Here is a 19,567-nt window from a genome sequence, read left to right on the forward strand (position 1 = left end):
CCTAGAGCCAAGAAATCCAACGGCACCAACCTCTCTCCATAACAGCAAGATGGAGGAATAGAACAGATTGTTATGTTCTTATAGGAAATGTCTTATTTAAAAAATGCATAAATAAATGAAAAAATTATGCAAACCTTCTCTTCTTCTTTGTAGTCCTAAACTCCTTAGATGTATAGGAATATGTGTACCTTAATTTTTTTGGGGGCTGCACAATATGTCACAATCACATCAGGAATTTTGCGCTTTGTGATATAGCGATTTCATCCATTGCAAAATTTTGCAATAACCTAGATGGTGCTGGGAGGAGAAACAATGAGCCACATGCTTGAGGGGCTGCACAGCACGGGAACCAACAAACAGGTGAAACACACCTGCCACCACAGGCTCGCCTCCCCTGCGGTACGGCCTGACCCCTCCAGCGAGCGTCTCCCTGTTTCTCCTCCCAGCAGTGCCTAGCGCTGGAAGGAGGTGTCCTAACCCCTCCCCAACTGGCCACTGCTGCATATATGTGGTGCAGCCGTGCAACGGGTCTATAAAGCAAACTCAGGAGTGGAGCTCGCTTTATACTGGCTAATGCTGTGCAATATCGATCAGGTGAGCTCCATTAACCCTTAAGATGCCTCAATTAAAGTTGGTTGCCTCAAACAAGTACTGGTAGCTCAATGGAATTTGATCGGGACAGGGGCGGCAAATTTGCGGGGTCCTGATCAGCTCAGAGGACGGGCCGAGGATCACTACCTGCCTCCTATATTGCAGACAGCCTCTGCAGCATGTACTAATGGAGCGCTGAAAGATTAATTACACTAACAGATACAAAAACTTTTTATATGTTGTACAATTTTTGTACCTCAGCACTTGCACTTTGATAATATAGATGTGCTTATATATTAATTTGTTTCACTTATGTTTTTCATGTTTGTCTTCATTTATTTTTGATATTTCATGAATTTAGCTTTTTTTATTATTTATTATATTTCCATGTATTTTTCACGTGTACATGTATTTATTCACTTTGGTCCCCTTATAGGGTATCATCTAGTACAGTCACTAATAATATTAATATATTTTTCATCTTTTTTTAATCTATTTTATATTTCTCTATGCACTCAATTTTCCCTTTACACATATATATATATATATATATATATATATGTGTAGAGTGCTTAGTGGCCCTTGAAACCTCCGTCACACCAGGAGTGGTGAACTCGCCCTGAGTTAAATATAGTGTTGAGCGGCATAGGCCATATTCAAATTCGCGAATATATGGACGAATATTCGTCATATTCGCGAATATTGACATATTCGTAATAGTCTCATTTTATTTTCGCATATGCGAATATTCGCACATGCGAAAATTAACATATACGAAAATTTGTATATACCAAAATTAACGTATGCGAAAATGCGCATATGCGAAAATGCGCATATGCACATTTTCGCATATGCGAAAATTCGCACGCCAGTCTCACACAGTAGTATTAGAACCTTCTTACACCACATAAGCTGGAAGCAGAGAGGGATGATCACTGTGATGTGTACTGTGAAAAAAAAAAATACGAATATTCGTAATTACGAATATATAGCGCTATATTCGCGAATATTCGCGAATTCGCGAATATGCGATATTCGCGAATAAAATTCGAATTGCGAATATTCGCGAGCAACACTAGTTAAATACTCATTCCGTTTAGTTGGTCTAAAGCCCCTCATCTCAGCCAAGCCAGTTCACCCTGCTCTGTACTGATGAGGGGCAAGTAACCTGAAACAGCTTCTACAGCAACCTCTACGCCCCCAAGTCATCCGACCCCGAAGCCGCCGAGAGCCTCCTGTCAAGTATCACTAATATGGTTGATCCCGCAGGTGACGCGGCTATGGACGATCCCTTGACGGTGGGGGAGCTGCTCTCTGCCGCTAAATCCTTCAAGCCTGGCAGGACCCCGGGCGGTGACGGTCTCCCGGCCGAGCTCTATGTAGCGCTGGGTGACCTGATCTGCCCGGACCTGTTGGAGGTGTACGAGGAGATGGTGGTGGGGGGCAGAATGCCTCCGTCGTTGAGGGAAGGGATGATCACAATCTTGGGGGAGAGATGTGACCTGAAAAACTGGCGTCCCATCTCTCTCCTGAACGTGGACTACAAGATCCTCGCCATGGTGCTGGCCAACAGGCTGAAATCTGTCATCGGGCAGATTGTCCATCCGGACCAGACCTGCGGCATTCCTGGTCGCAGGATTGCTGACAGCCTTGCCCTTGTAAGAGACACGGTCCATTACATCCAGGATCAGGAGAAGGCAGGCTAGGTCTGGGGAAGATGTTTTGCTCTTTTGTTAACGTCATGTATAGAGCTCTTCGCTGAGACTATCCGGACTGTGGAGCTCCAGAAAGCTCTCTATTGAAGGCAAGGCACTGGTCCTGCGGAGTGAAGTTTTGCCTGTGCTCCAGTATACCGCACAGGCCTGGCCTCCCCATACCACCCTTTGCAAGGCCATCACCCGGACAGTGTTTCGCTTAATCTGGGGCAAAATGGACAGAGTCAAGAGGACTGTGATGTACAAGGATCCCCGCAAGGGTGGGAAGGGAATACCCGATATCCCCACTCTGCTGAGGGCCTCCTTTGCATGTGTCAGCGTGCAGTGGACTCTTGTTGAAAAGACTGGCTCAGCGGGCAGGTCCATGTCTCGCTTGTCTCTCATGCCCCTCTGGAGACAGCTCGGCTGGGACAGGTGGGACAACTGGAACGCTCCCTGGTTCTATGGGGATGTTGTCCGGTTTGTGTGGGAGTACCAGCTGGAAGGACTGAAACCTGACCTATGGAAGCCGAAAACAATCTACAAGCTCATCCAAGCTAAGGACTTGACTGAGCTGGTTCCGGGACTCCTTCAGCCACTGCAGAGACAGTTTGGACTAATGTGGCCTCAAAGCGGCTTACCAATGGACACAAGGACTTGTCGTGGATGGCCGTCAAGGGAGGACTCTCTCTCAGGTCGTTCATGCACTGCCCCCGGTGCCCCTATGTGGAGGAAACATCTTTGCACATGTTTTGGCAGTGCCCCTTTGCACAGGGTCTGTTGGATGCCCGGGAACATGAACTCAGAGACCCTGTACCCAGGAACTGCCTATCGTACCATTCGGTGCTTTACGGTCTGTTCCCTGAGACCCACAATGTGGAGGCTATCCAGGAGGCCTGGCGCCTTATGAACTGTTTTAAGGACGCAGTGTGGCTTGCCAGGAACCGCCTCGTGATCATCAGGGAGAACATGTCCGTCCGGGACTGCCGCAGGTTCATCAAGAGCCTGCTCAGAGACTATTCCATCTTGGACAGCCTGGCCGTCGATGAGGAAGAAGAGGAGTGAAGACCCCTCTCCTTCTCCCATGTCTCCTTGAAGATACAGCCCATCAGTTTAGCCCTGTAATCCGCCCCCTCCCCACCCCCACATAGTCGCCCACGCCCCTACCCCGATCACAGATTGTATTGTTTTTCGATATCTTGTGCTTTTCTATTACAGGATTGAGTGGAGTGTTAGAGTAGCATGATGTGTGATGTATAGCTTAGGGAACCTTTGCTGTGTATTGTACTGTCATGCTTTGTGTGATTGTAATTTATTGTATGACTTGTAATGACTGAATGGACAATAAAGCTCTTTCAATAAACCCCGAAACAACTGTCTGCAGATGAGTACTCTTTCCTTCTGGAGAGAGAGTTCTGGCATGGCATTAATCCCGATAAGCTTTTTATATTCCGTAACTGGAGCTAAGCTGATACCAGGGAACATCGCCTGAAAAGGTGATGTAATGAGCTGATTTGCATATTCCCCTACCCAGAATGCCTGCGGAGTGCTTAGTGGCCCTTAAAAGCTCCGTCACACCAGGAGTGGTGAACTCTTCCTGAGTTAAATACTCATCCCGTTTAGTGTATATATATATATATATATATATATATATATATATATATATATATTTGTATATTTATCCACTTTTGTTTATTATACCCTCATATACTGTTATATTGTACCATTTCAACATTATATATAATAGCCCCCCCCATTCTATATCGATATATGTAGCATATTCATTCATATATTTATTTATCTATATTTATCTATTTTTATGCTATCTGTGTTGCCCTGTGCATTATGCTACCTCATGTGTGTTGTTGTGGGACATTATCTTCTTTCTTTTATAAATGATTCTCTTATTACCTTATGTGCCGTTGGCCCCCCTGCTTTTGATATCTACATGAATTAATATACAGTAGTCCCTCAAGTTACAATATTAATAGGTTCCAGGACGACCATTGTATGTTGAAACCATTGTATGTTGAGACCATAACTCTATGGAAACCTGGTAATTGGTTCTGAAGCCCCAAAATGTCATCTAAAAATAGGAAAAAGTGAGGAATAAAGAAAAATAAGTAGATAAGTAATACAGATAAAGCAAATCCTTACATATAAAAGTAATAAAGATCTGCTGGGAGCTGTAATCACTGTCTATTTAGAGGACCGGAGCTTCTTCAGGGTCCTGTACAGTACACGCAACGTCCTAAAAAAGTAAAATGAAGCCGCCCTTACTTGGTGTCCAAAGGAGCAGCTAACCCTGGTACAGGTAAAGAGTAGTACAGAACATGTAATACCTCCCTGTACTGTAGGGGGCGCTACCAGACAGCCAGTCAGTACATGCACTTTAGGAATACAGGGGTTTTATCAGTGAATGACCATTCTGATTGGTTGGTTCTTCCAGCCATTGACATGTTTTGCAGATTCCATAGCATTGTATGTTGAGTCTGGTTTCAAGTTACAATGATCCAGAAAGGACCATTGATTGTTGAAACGAATGTATGTTGAGGCCATCGTAAGTTGAGGGATCACTGTATTATATATATATATATATATATATATATATATATATATATATATATATATATATAGTGTCCCGGTACGTACTGTATTGCATACTGTACCTTGTCGATATGTGGGTTTTTTCAGGCATTTTTTTTTATTCGTAGGGTACCATTTATATTTCGTTGGGTACCATTTAAAAAATAAATAAAAAAAGATACAGTAGTGAAGGAAAAAATTGTATCTAATGAAATTTATCTTTTTTATTCCAAAATTTTTATTCATTTTTAAACAGGGATCAATTTTTGTGGGCGTGGACCGAAAAATGTAGCCGACAATAATAAAAATGTAGTGTGTGTGTGTTTTTAATTTTTTTAGGTAGTACTACTACTCCCAGCACGGAATACACAGCTCCATGATGGGAGTAGTAGTACCTGTACAAATTGACAGATCGCCCGTTGCGATCCTCTTGTATAATTTATAGATGCGGACGGCCGCCCTTCTATGGTCCCCTGCACGGCCGTATATAAACACATATTCATATTTCCCGCAGAGAGCTGTGATTGGCCAGATGGTTCCAGCCAATCACAGCTCTCTGTGGGAAATAGGAATATGTGTATATATACGGCCGTGCAGGGGACCATAGAAGAGCGTTCGGCTGCATCTATACATTATACAGGAGGATCGCAGCAGGTGTCAGGAGTGACTTCCACTGTGATCTTTCCTTAACTGCAGGTACTACTACTCCCAACATGGAGCACACTCTGCTCAATGCTGAGAGATGTAGTACCTGCATTAATAGACAGATCACAGGGAGGATCAGAAGTTACACTCGCTGCAATATGTCTATTAATGCAGGTACTACAGCTCCCAGCATTGAGCAGAGTGTGCTCCATGTTGGGAGTAGTAGTACTTGCAGTTAAGGACACATCACAGTGGATGTCACTCTACTGATATCCGCTGTGATTGTCCTGTCTATAGCAGAGATGGAGCAGCTTTCTCCTGCGCTCGCATCTCTGTACTATACTCCGGCCACTCACTCATTCATATTTCCCTCAGAGCTGTGATTGGCTGCAACCATCCGGCCAATCACCACTCTGGGCGGAAAATATGAATGAGTGAGTGGCCGTCTCTCCTGCAGCACCCGGGAGCATCGCGGGCTGCTGCTGCATACCTGGGCAGCCGGGGGTCCTACAAAGACCCCCAGGTCTGCCCTGGGTATTGCCTGTAGGACGTGCCAGAGGCACGTCCTAATATGCTGCCTGCTATTGATAACTGGCAGGCAGCATATAACTGCAATGCTTTGGAATACTAAGTATTCCAAAGCATTAAAAAGTGTATAAATAAATAAAATAAAAGTATAAAAATAAATAAAAATGTAATAAAAGTGTAATAAAAAAAATAATAATAAAAAAAAAAATATATATATATATATATTTATTAAAAATACATTTATTAAATGAATCTAATTTTAAAAAAATGCATAATGTGTAGGATCGCATGTAATATGCTGCGGATGTCCACCATGTGATCCTACACATTATGCAGCAGTCACGGTAATGAGCTCCCTGCTGCGGCTGGGTAGCTTTGTGTGTCCACTCATAGCGGCGGATTTACCGCCAGCAGTCATGAGCAGACACACTGAGCTACCCAGCCGCAGCAGTGATGGATATATTCGCCATGAGCGGGTGCTTATTGCCACAACATGGCGGATATATCCATCAGGAGCCTTAACTGTCACAGACAGACGCGTTATACTGCCAGCCGACTAAGGACCAATCAGAGAGGTCCCTGGTCCAGCCAATAACTTGTAGGGGTGCGGTATATAAATGGGGTCACTTGTGGGGGTGGGGGTACTGTTCTGCCCTGAAAGCCAAATGGCGCTCCTCTCCTTCTGAGTCCTACCACGCGGCCAAGTAACCATATATGGCCAAAGCGGGGGTATTTCCGAACATGGGACAAGCAGCTAAATAAAATATAGGGTGCATTTCTTTCAATATCAGAAGTGATGTACAAAAAATATGCCCCCCAAATGATGCATTTGTGAAAAATTGCAAATTTCGAATTTTTAACACTGACTTTGTAATAATTCCTGCCAAAAAACTATGGTGTTAAAATACTCACTGTACCCCCTAGCGAATACCTTGAGGGGTCTAGTTTTTAAAATGGGGTCATTTGGGGGGTGTTCCTATGTTCTACTACCTTTTAATTTCTGCAAACCTTGCATAGCACATAAAAAAAGATGTACTTTTCAAATTTTCAAAATTTCAAGTTAAATTGTTAGGCTTCTAACTAATTTAAAATGTTAATTAAAAACAAAAAATGATGTAAAAATAAAGTAGACATCTGAAAGTATAAGTTTCATAAACTATTTGGTCAGTATGTATAAATATATGCAACCTATTAGTGTTAAAATAGCAAAAAATCGTAATTTTTTGTAAAAATTTCATGATTTTTTGCATTGTAAAAAAAACTACAAATGATATCGTCTGACGTTTACTATGTACATGAAGGACAACTTGTGACAAAAAAACAATTTCAGAATTATCGTGATTGGCAAAACGTTACCAGAGTTATTCTCTAATAAAGTCAGACATCCCCGATTTGAAAAAAACAGGCCTGGTCTTTCAGGGGCGTACAGGTTTATTTGCATTGGTCCTTAAGGGGTTAAACATTAATTAAAATTTAGAATTTAGTTATAAAAAATGTATATTTCGTTAAATACATTTTTTCCCATCACTAGTGCATCCTTTTTTTTTTTTTTTTTTGGCACCCAACAAATTTTGGGTACCCGAAAAAAAGGCCAAAGGTGCCAAAAATGCAATTTCCACACAAATGAAAAAACTCAAGAAAAAAACGCCAGACACAGGACATTGCACTGGCGTTTTTTCAGGCGTTTTTTTCAGGCGTTTTTTTCAACCCAAAAAGCGCAGGACAAAAAAACAAGTAGAAACTTAGCCTAAGAGAGCAGCACAATAATTGGCATATGGGTCCCCGAGCTACAAACCTCTGGTTGCTATGGGCAACAGCACCCCTCTTCCTCTGTTACCATGGAGACACAGACTCATTTGTCATTTTAAAGACATCAGAATACATTTGGTTAAACCTGCCTATTTGGGCCAGGTGACCACATTGAAAACTCCCACCTTATATGAAAGGGGTCTCCAAACTGTGGACCTCCAGTTGATGGAAAACTACAACTCCCAGCATGCCCAGACAGCCACTGACTCCTGGAGGGAACTGTATGCCTCTGAGACGGACTGTACTTTTTCTAAAACCTGCATAAGACCTTTTCAAGTTTAACTCCAGCAAAAGAATAAAATCTTCCAGTATTTTGGCAAGAACAGTGGTTTTCAAACTGTTATGAAACTACAACTCCCAGCATGCCTAGAGTATAGGGGGCACTTGATTCAATCATCTGGATCACAGATGGTCATGCTAGAAGCTGTAGGTCCCCAACATGTTGGGGTTCATTGGTCTAGGAGAGCGGTCTCCAAACTGTGCACCTCCAGATGTTGCAAAACTACAACTCCCAGCATGCCTGAAGCATAGAGGACTAATTGCCTTGATTCCATCCTTTGGGTCACAGATGGGCATGCTAGGAGATGTAGGTTCTCAACAGGTTGGGGATCATTGGTCTAGGAGAGTGGTCTCGAAACTGTGGACCTCCAGATGTTGTGAAACTACAACTCCCAGCATGCCCGGAGTATAGAGGACGCTCATTGCCTAGATTACATCATTTGGATCAAAGATGGTCATTCTAGGAGCTGTAGGTTCTCAACAGGTTGGGGATCATTAGTCTAGGAGATTGGTCTCCAAATTGTGGCCCTCCCGATGTTGCAAAACTACAACTCCCAGCATGCCTGGACAGCCAACGGCTGTCCAGGCATGCTGGGAGTTGTAGTTTTGCAATTTCTTGATGTCCACAGTTTGAGAGATCAGTTTAACAAAGTAGCTTCTAGAGATAAAGTACACAAATGCTAAAATACAAGAATTTTTGCAAAATCAAACTTTTCCGCTTAAACACATTTCAAGAATTAAAGGGGTAGTCCAAAGCCTTTTTTTTTTTTTTTTTTTTTTTATATATATCAACTGGCTCCAGAAAGTTAAACAGATTTGTAAATTACTTCTATTAAAAAATCTTAATCCTTCCAATAATTATCAGCTGCTGAAGGTGAGTTGTTCTTTACTGTCTGGCAACAGTGCTCTCTGCTGACATCTCTGCTTGTCTCAGGAACTGCACAGAGTAGAAGAGGTTTGCTATGGGGATTTGCTTCTACTCTGGACAGTTCCAGAGACAGGTGTCATCAGAGAGCACTTAGACAGAAAAGAACAACTCAACTTCAGCAGCTCATAAGTACTGAAAGGATTAAGATTTTTTTAATAGAAGTAATTTACAATTCTATTAACTTTCTGGAGCCAGTTGATATATAAAAAACTGTTTTTACCTGGATAACCCCTTTAAGAAAAAATATGGCATCAGCTTTATGTTAAATAAAACCTCCGAAGAAATAGAATTTCCTTTTTTCAATGATAGGGTAATAAAGGAAGATAACTGTTAACAAATACAGGATAGCTAAAATAAAATAAAAATCCAAAGAGATAAAACAACCCTGAATCCACAAACGATAGCCAATACATGTGCAGAATATTAAATTCATACAACCAAACTTAAAGGGGTACTCCAGTGGAAAACTATTTTTAATTTTTTTATTTTTAAATCAACTGGTTCCAGAAAGTTGAACAGATTTGTAAATTACTTCTATTTGAAAATCTTAATCTTTCCAGTACTTATCAGCTGCTGTAGGCTCCACAGGAAGTTGTGTAGTTATTTCCAGTCTGACCACAGTGCTCTCTGCTGACACCTCTGTCCATGTCAGGAACTGTTCGGAGCGGGAGAGGTTTGCTATTGGAATTTTTTCCTACTCTGCACAGTTCCTGACTAGTGTTGCTCGCAAATATTCGCAATGCGAATTTTATTCGCGAATATCGCATATTCGCGAATTCGCGAATATTCGCGAATATAGCACTATATATATGTAATTACGAATATTCGTTGTTTTTTTTTTTTTCCACAGTACACATCACAGTGATCATCCCTCTCTGCTTCCAGCTTGTGTGGTGTAAGAAGGCTCTAATACTACTGTGTGAGACTGGCGTGCGAATTTTTGCTTATGCTAATTTTTTTATATGCTAATTTCCACATATGCTAATTTTCGCATACGCAAATTTTCGTCCATATATTCGCGAATTCGAATATGGCCTATGCCGCTCAACACTATTCCTGACACGGACAGAGGTGGCAACAGAGAGCACTGTGGTCAAACTGGAAAGAACTACACAACTTCCTCTGGAGTATTCAGCAGCTGATAAGTACTGGAAGGATTAATATTTTTTTTTTTATATAGAAGTCATTTACAAATCTGTATAACTTTCTGGCACCAGTTGATTTGAAAACATTTGTTTTCCACCAGAGTACCCCTTAAAGTTTGGTTATATGAATTTAATATTCTGCACATGTATTGTACCCCTTTAATCTACCGTCTATCGGCGCCTCTGCTATAGTCCGTTATAATGTAACAAAAGGAAAGACAGTCTTGACGCCCTTTCACAGTGCCGCACCAAGGCCGGGTTGCTGCTCGTATGAATTAAGGAAATGCACTCCAAGCAATGACAAGTCCTCACTACAAAACTAAATAGACATAAATGAGTATAAATATAATTATAATAATAATCCAGACATTGATTGTGATCCTGGCAGCAGAGTCTTCAGGTAGAAGTTAATTCACAATCAATACTGGGAAACCAACCAACAATGGCCGCCAAATACTAAAGCAATACAATTAATTTTCCTTTTTAAGGAACGTCATTGAACATCTTGTTAACATTAAAAAATCGTAGCCGGATGCCGTGATCAAGACATCATGACCACGACCCCTCGTGACGTCACACCATGCCCCCTCCATTCATGTCTATGGGAGGGGGCGTGTCGGCCGACACGCCCCCTCCCATAGACATGAATGGAGGGGGCGTGACGTGACATTACGAGGGGAGTGGCCATGACATCACGACCACTGCCGCAGGAGCACGGTGTTTGTTTAAAACTGTGGGAGCTGCGGGAGATCGTCCTGGGGACGTCCTGGGTCCTTAAAGCCCAGGGTGCGGGGACGTCCCCTTACATCCTAGGTCCTTAAGGGGTTAAGTGCATAGAAATCCTAGGATGTGGACATATATCGACACAATTTCCCTATGACAAATGTACCAGTTAAAGAGAACCTCTCATGATCTTGTTAAATGTTATAATCCACCCAGGTCACTGCTCCCATCATGATAACCCCCCCCCCCCCCCCTGCCTTTATTTTTATTATTTTTTTGTTTTCTGCCTTGATATTGCTCTGTATTTTCTGCTCACTCTCAGTGAGCTCCACAGACTGGGAAGGGGCGTTCCCCAGCAGGCTGTGACATCATCTGAAGCCATACAGGGGAGAACTTCCTCCCTCACTCTGCTACACACAGCCCAGAACTGTTCAATGTGAGATGAGCTATGATTGGATAAGGCTGCACAAACACACCCCTCAGCATTTCCTGATTTTGGACTTCTGCCCGGCCAGTAGGAGTCCAAAGTCTGTGCAAGAGATGGGGGGAAATGTGCTCTGGACAAGTAGGGAGACACCTAGTGGCAGCATTTTTAAACACAAATAAAACATAGAAAACTTCATTTTTTTTAAAACAAAGTACATAAAAAAGATTTTTTATTTACCATAAGGAGTGCAATAGTAAAAATCAGTTTTAATGAGAGTGACCCTTTAAACAAACAACAAAAAGTGTTGTCATGAGGACGTAGCATATATCTAAAGAGAACTGTATGTGCCCACTGTTATCTAAGCTCCCTAGGTGACCTAGGGTGTACAGTGACCCCCTGACCTACGATGGCCCCGACATACGATCATTTCAACATACGATGGACTCTCAGAGGCCATCGCATGTTGAAGGCAGCATCAACATACGATTCTTTTGTATGTCGGGGCCATCGCATAAACGGCTATCCGGCAGCGCAGACTGCTTCAGCTGCCCCCGGATAGCCGTTTACGGTGCCCCGTGTGGTCCGCTGACGATCACTTACCTGTCTTCGGGGCTCCGGCGCGTCCTCTTCGGGATCCCCTGCATCGCCGGCGCTCTCCATCGTCGTCATCACGTCGCTGCGCACGTCGTCCCGTCATCCAATAGGAGCGGCGTACGTAGCGACGTGATGGCGGCGACGGAGAGCGAGGATGCCGGGGAAGCAGAGGCCTTGCCGGAGCGTCGGGGACGCCCCGGGGACGCGGCAACAGTGATGGAGGGCGATGTCCAGGGCAGCGGTGACGGTCCAGAGCGGCGGGGACATGTGAGTATAACCTCCAATACCAGTGGTCTTCAACCTGCGGACCTCCAGATGTTGCAAAACTACAACTCCCAGCATGCCCGGACAGCCGTTGGCTGTCCGGGCATGCTGGGTGTTGTAGTTTTGCAACATCTGGAGGTCCGCAGGTTGTAGACCACTGTCCTATACTTTACATTGCACGGATCCCTCAACATACGATGGTCCATTTGGAACGGATTACCATCGGATGTTGAGGGACCACTGTATCTGTATGTGTCTGACGTACACACGAACATTGATTGGAAAGTGTCAGAGGCAGAAAGGACATGCTATGTGATCAGGGAAAATGTTAAAGGGGTACTCCAATGTATGCCTTATCCAAAGGATTAGGGATAAGTGTCTGCGTCCAAGGAGTCTAACCGCTGGGACCCCCGTGATCTCCTGCCTGACGTCCGGGCTCTACACATACACAGAGCCGTGTCGTCCACCACACAAAGGGGAGATTTATCAAAACCTGTCCAGAGGAAAAGTTGTCCAGTTGCCCATAGCAACCAATCAGATCGCTTCTTTCATTTTGCAGAGGCCTTGTTAAAAATGAAAGAAGGGATCTGATTGGTTGCTATGGGCAACTGGGCAACTTTTCCTCTGGACAGGTTTTGATAAATCTCCCCCAAAGTGCTGAAGGAGATGATGCCCCCTTTATGCACCCGAGTACATTGCTTCAGCTCTCTCATAAGATGTAAGGAGGGTCCGGACCCCCCATCAGACACTTATCCCATCTCCTTCAGATAGGGGGATATGTCTCTCTCTAAACTGGACGACTCATTTAATACTCAATTGTCAAAGTGTCTTCCATATTACAGTCCGAATAATAGGTCAGAGGCAAATAGAGACGTTTATTTATGATCCAATAGGACACAAGGAAAAATCTTTGTGAGAAAACATCTTTTTGTTTAATTGATTTGCACTTTTACAGCCAATTTTTTTAAAATCATTTTTAAAATCTATAAATTTGGAAATTCAGCAATTTTCTAGAAGCAGAAATGTCCTAGTTTGTTATGTGACTAATACTAAGAACTACTTTACATATGTAGATCAGAGAGTTTCTTCTGTAATTAATGTCCTCAACGTCCGGTCCCTGATGTCCCATATGATTGTATAATCCACTGTAATCCATAGATAATCTATAGACAGGAAGATACAATTGTAAGGGCTGCCAAACTGATACTTGGGGCAGATGGATAGGAGAGATAGATAGATAGATAGATAGATAGATATGAGATAGATAGATAGATAGATATGAGATAGATTGTTATGAGATAGATAGATAAATAGATAGATATGAGATAGATAGATAGATAGATAGATAGATATGAGATAGATAGATAGATATGAGATAGATAGATAGATAGATAGATATGAGATAGATAGATAGATATGAGATAGATAGATAGATATGAGATAGATAGATAGATAGATAGATATGTAGAGGGTAGGCAGCACAACCACGTATTCTGACGGAATCTTGGGGTGCAAGCAAGGATAGCAGTCCCACTCGCAGATGGCTCAAATAATCCAAGATGCAGAAAGTACAGCAGCACACCCAGTAGTAAAGTGCAAAAATTGGGATTTATTGACCATTATCAAATGCGTCGTTTCAACGGCATCCCGCCATCTTTTTCAAGCATGCTTGAAAAAGATGGCGGGATGCCGTCGAAACGTCGCATTTGATATGGGTCAATAAATCCCAATTTTTGCACTTTACTACTGGGTGTGCTGCTGTACTTTCTGCATCTTGGATAGATAAATAGATATGAGATAGATAGATATGAGATAGATAGATATGAAATAGATAGATAGATAGATATGAGATAGATAGATATGAGATAGATAGATAGATAGATATGAGATAGATAGATAGATAGATAGATAGATATGAGATAGATAGATATGCGATAGATATATATGAGATAGATAGATAAGAGATAGATAGAAAAGAGATAGATAGATAGATAGATAGATAGATAGATAAGAGATAGATAGATAAGAGATAGATAGATAAATAGATATGAGATAGATAGATAGATATGAGACGGATAGATATGAGATAGATAGCTATGATATATAGATAGATAGATATGAGATAGATATGATATATAGATAGATAGATATGAGATAGATAGATAGATAAGAGATAGATAGATAGATAGATAGATAGATAGATAGATATGAGATAGATAGATATGAGATAGATAGATATGAGACAGATAGATATGAGATAGATAGCTATGATATATAGATAGATATGAGATAGATATGATATATAGATAGATAGATATGAGATAGATAGATAGATAGATAAGAGATAGATAGATAGATAGATAGATATGAGATAGATAGATATGAGATAGATAGATATGAGATAGATATGACATAGATAGATAGATAGATATGAGATAGATAGATATGAGATAGATAGATGGGAGATAGAAAGCTACAAGATAGATAGATAGATAGATAGATAGATAGATAGATATGAGATAGATAGATAGATAGATAGATAGATATGAGATAGATAGATAGATATGAGATAGATAGATAGATAGATAGATAGATATGAGATAGAAAGATATGAGATAGATAGATAGATAGATAGATAGATATGAGATAGATATGATAGAGATAGATAGATATGAGATAGATAGATATGAGATAGATAGATAGATAGATAGATATGAGATAGAGAGATAGATAGATATGGTCATGTCCCCACATGATATGATCAGTAATTATCCTTCCTGTGGGGTGAGTGCTCCTCTTCCTCGGTGTCTCCCGTCATCTCATACATTACATTTCTGTCTCCCATTAATCCTTCCAGCACCTGACAGCTCCTCACACAACTATTGGCGGTGCAGTGACAGGCGGTAGATCCGGCTCTGTAGGCAGGTGAGGTTCGGTGTCTTCTGTGAGTACAAATAATCTGTACAGAGGAATTATGGGGAAAATGCATCATTTCCAGTAAATCATTAAAACCTCAGCACGGCTGTAAATAGTGACAGTCAGCGCCGACATGGAGGGGGATTAAAAATGACTGCAGTGTTCTGTCCGTCACCGAGCGAGCATCAGGTTGATACCATGAACACAAATGATGTCATATTTTCTATTATAATGGTTCTTAAAGGGGTGCTAATTTTACCATTGAGGCCCTTTTGAATACGGAGCTGATACATCGGTTCACAGGGGCGTTATCACAGTAATACAGCGGTCCCTCAAATTACAGTATTAATCGGTTCTAGGGCGACCATTGTAAGTTGAGACCATTGTATGTTGAGACCATAACTCTATGGAAACCTGGTAATTGGTTCTGAAGCCCCAAAATGTCCTCCAAAAATAGGAACAAAAATGGATGAAAGAAAAATAAGTAGATAACTAATACAGATAAAGAAAATCCTTATATATAAAAGTAATAAAGATCTGCTGGGAGCTGTAATCACTGTCTATGTAGAGGACCGGAGCTTCTTCAGGGTCCTGTACAGTACACGCAATGTCCTAGAAAAGTAAGATGGAGCCGCCCTCACCTGGTGTCCAAAGGAGCAGCTATCCCTGGTACAGGTAAAGAGTACAGAACATGTAATACCTCCCTGTACTGTAGGGGGCGCTACCAGACACCAGTCAGTGCATACACTTCAGTAATACAGATAAAGAGTAGTACAGAACATGTAATATCTCCCTGTACTGTAGGGGGCTCTACCAGACATCAGTCAGTGCATACACTTCAGTAATACAGGTAAAGAGTACAGAACATGTAATACCTCCCTGTACTGTAGGGGGCGCTACCAGACACCAGTCAGTGCATACACTTCAGTAATACAGGTAAAGAGTACAGAACACGTAATACCACCCTGTACTGTAGGGGGCACTACCAGACATCAGTCAGTGCATACACTTCAGTAATACAGGTAAAGAGTACAGAACATGTAATACCTCCCTGTACTGTAGGAGGCGCTACCAGACACCAGTCAGTGCATGCACTTCAGTAATACAGGGGTTTTACCAGTGAATTTCCATTCTAATTGGTCAGATCTTCCAGCCATTGACACATTTCCCAGATTTGGACTGTCCGTAGCATTGGATAGTGAGTGTGTTTTTTTTCATCACAATGATCCAGAAAAGACCGAAAATATTGTAAGTTGAGAGCCGATCTAACTCTTCAGTGTTACGCAATAGAACAGCATTGATCAGCATTATCCAACAATTGCTTATAAAAATAGAGAATTAAAAAGTGTAAAAATAAAAGTACATGCTAATGAATAAAAATTCAAATCACCCTCCCCCTTTTTTTCCTATGTTTCAAAAAATAAATAAATAAATAACAGCATGAATAAAAAATAAAATAAAAAGTTACAGGGGTCAGAATAGGACAATTTTAAGCATATTTATTTTCTTTTAAGTTTTGATTTTGGGGGTTTCAAAACTAATAAAATCACCTTTTTACTTCTCAGCCAAGTGTCAAAGAGGCAGGGCTGAGCTACTCAGGAACCACAGCTTGGCACACCTCCTCACTAGCCCTCACCTCTCAGCCCCTCCTTGATTAATGTACAGAGTCCTATACATCTGACATGGAGGGGTTGGCCAGTAAGGACGAGGAGGAGGCATGCCAGCTAGTGGCACTTGAGAAGCCTGGCCCTGTCTCCTTGACACTTGCTTGAGAGATAAAAGGTGATTTTATAGGTTTGACGACCGCCATCGCCATCAGGAAAGGTACAGTTTGCCTCAATACTCTAAAAGCTATCCAAAGTGTCTGCCGCTCTCAGCAACAAATACAGATATGGCCGACATATTCCCTTTAATGATATTCATTATACAAAAATTTGAATTTATGTACCATATATACTCGAGTATTAGCAATTCCGAATATAAGCCGAGGCCCCTAATTTCACCCCACAACCCTAGGAAAAGTTGTTGACTCGACTATAAGCCTAGGGTGGGAAATACATCATCCCCCCATGTCATCAGCCAGACCCCTGTCATCATCACCCCCGTCATCATCACCCTGTCATCATCACCCCCGTCATCATCACCCTCGTCATCATCACCCTGTCATCATCCCCCTGTCATCATCACCCTCGTCATCATCACCCTGTCATCATCACCCTGTCATCATCACCCTGTCATCATCACCCTGTCATCATCACCCTGTCATCATCACCCTGTCATCATCACCCTGTCATCATCACCCTCGTCATCATCACCCTGTCATCATCACCCTGTCATCATCACCCTGTCATCATCACCCTGTCATCATCACCCTGTCATCATCACCCTGTCATCATCACCCTGTCATCATCACCCTGTCATCATCACCCTGTCATCATCACCCTCGTCATCATCACCCTGTCATCATCACCCCCGTCATCATCACCCCCGTCATCATCACCCCCGTCACCATCACCCTGTCATCATCACCCTGTCATCATCACCCCCGTCATCATCACCCCCGTCATCATCACCCCCGTCATCATCACCCTGTCATCATCACCCCCATCATCATCACCCCCGTCATCATCACCCCCGTCATCATCACCCTGTCATCATCACCCTGTCATCATCACCCCCGTCATCATCACCCCCGTCATCATCACCCCGTCATCATCACCCTGTCATCATCACCCCGTCATCATCACCCTGTCATCATCACCCCGTCATCATCACCCCCGTCATCATCACCCTGTCATCATCACCCTGTCATCATCAGACCAGAGCAGAAGATGACCGATAATACTGATCTGTTCTATGTCCTATACATAGAACAGATCAGTATTAGCAATCATGGTATTGCTATGAATAGTCCCCTATGGGGACTATTCAAGTGTAAAAAAAAATGTAAAAAAATGTAAAAGTAAAAAAAAAGTGAAAAATCCCCTCCCCCAATAAAAAAGTAAAACGTCAGTTTTTTCCTATTTTACCCCCAAAAAGCGCAAAAAAAATTTTTATAGACATATTTGCGTAAATGTCCGAACTATATGTGCGTAAATGTCCGAACTATTAAAATAAAATGTTAATGATCCCGTACGGTTAACGGCGTGAACGAAAAAAAAAATAATAAGTCCAAAATTCCTACTTTTTTAATACATTTTATTTAAAAAAAATTATAAAAAATGTATTAAAAGTTTTTTATATGCAAATGTGGTATCAAAAAAAAGTACAGATCTTGGTGCAAAAAATGAGCCCCCATAACGCCGCTTATACGGAAAAATAAAAAAGTTAGAGGTCATCAAAATAAAGGGATTATAAACGTACTAATTTGGTTAAAAAGTTTGTGATTTTTTTTAAGCACAACAATAATATAAAAGTATATAATAATGGGTATCATTTTAATCGTATTGACCCTCAGAATAAAGAACACATGTCATTTTTACCATAAATTGTACGGCGTGAAAATAAAACCTTCCAAAATTAGCAAAATTGCGTTTTTCGTTTTAATTTCCCCACAAAAATAGTGTTTTTTGGTTGCGCCATACATTTTATGATATAATGAGTGATGTCATTACAAAGGACAACTGGTCGTGCAAAAAACAAGCCCTCATACTAGTCTGTGGATGAAAATATAAAAGAGTTATGATTTTTAGAAGGCGAGGAGGAAAAAATGAAAACGTAAAAATTAAATTGTCTGAGTCCTTAAGGCCAAAATGGGCTGAGTCCTTAAGGGGTTAAGCACGAAAAAAAATTGGGCTTATACTTGATTATATACGGTATTTAGATTCTCATCAATGTTTAACAGAGTTAATATATGTAAATGTGTTACCTGACCCATATTCCGATGTAAAAAATCATCTGTGATTTTACCACATCTTATGTGTACCGTATATTCAACATTTTAAACAGGTTTTTAGCAACTTTAACATTTTTTAAGCTTTCTGCTGTCAGTCAATGGAATCATCATGGTAAATATCCAATAGCTGTAAATCGATAAAGACATCTCTACTTTTATATATATATATGTTAAGTGATCCCTTAACTTACAATAGCCTCAACATATGATAGATTCAACCTACAATGGTCTTTTCTGGACATTGTAACTTGAAATCAGACTCAACATACAATGTACGGACAGTCCAATGGCCGGACTTGTCAATGGCAGGAAGAACTGACCAATCAGAATGGGCATTCACTGGTAATAAACCTGTACTACTGAAGTGTATGCACTGACTGGTGTCTGGTAGCGCCCCCTACAGTACAGGGTGGTATTACATGTTCTGTACTGCTCGTTACCTGTGCCAGGGTTAGCTGCTCCTTTGGACACCAGGTTACTTTTTTAGGACATTGCGTGTACTGTACAGGACCCTAAAGAAGCTCCTGTCCTCTACATAGACCA

General features: G+C 41.5%; 1 protein-coding gene across 14 annotated transcripts in view; it reads left to right on the forward strand.

Moving 5' to 3' along the window:
* The window catches only part of LOC130272929 (protachykinin-1-like), a 180,428-nt gene that overhangs the window by 63,702 nt on the left and 97,159 nt on the right, over positions 1-19,567 (forward strand). For 5 of the 14 annotated variants that reach the window (XM_056518945.1, XM_056518943.1, XM_056518948.1 and 2 more), the window contains exons 1-2: positions 12,825-12,931; positions 15,071-15,138. The gene's annotated coding sequence lies outside the window, so the exon portion shown is untranslated. The other 9 variants (XM_056518956.1, XM_056518951.1, XM_056518961.1 and 6 more) reach the window with 3 other exon arrangements.

This window comes from Hyla sarda, chromosome 5 (genome assembly GCF_029499605.1).
Source record: "Hyla sarda isolate aHylSar1 chromosome 5, aHylSar1.hap1, whole genome shotgun sequence".
Taxonomy (NCBI): Eukaryota; Metazoa; Chordata; class Amphibia; order Anura; family Hylidae; genus Hyla; species Hyla sarda.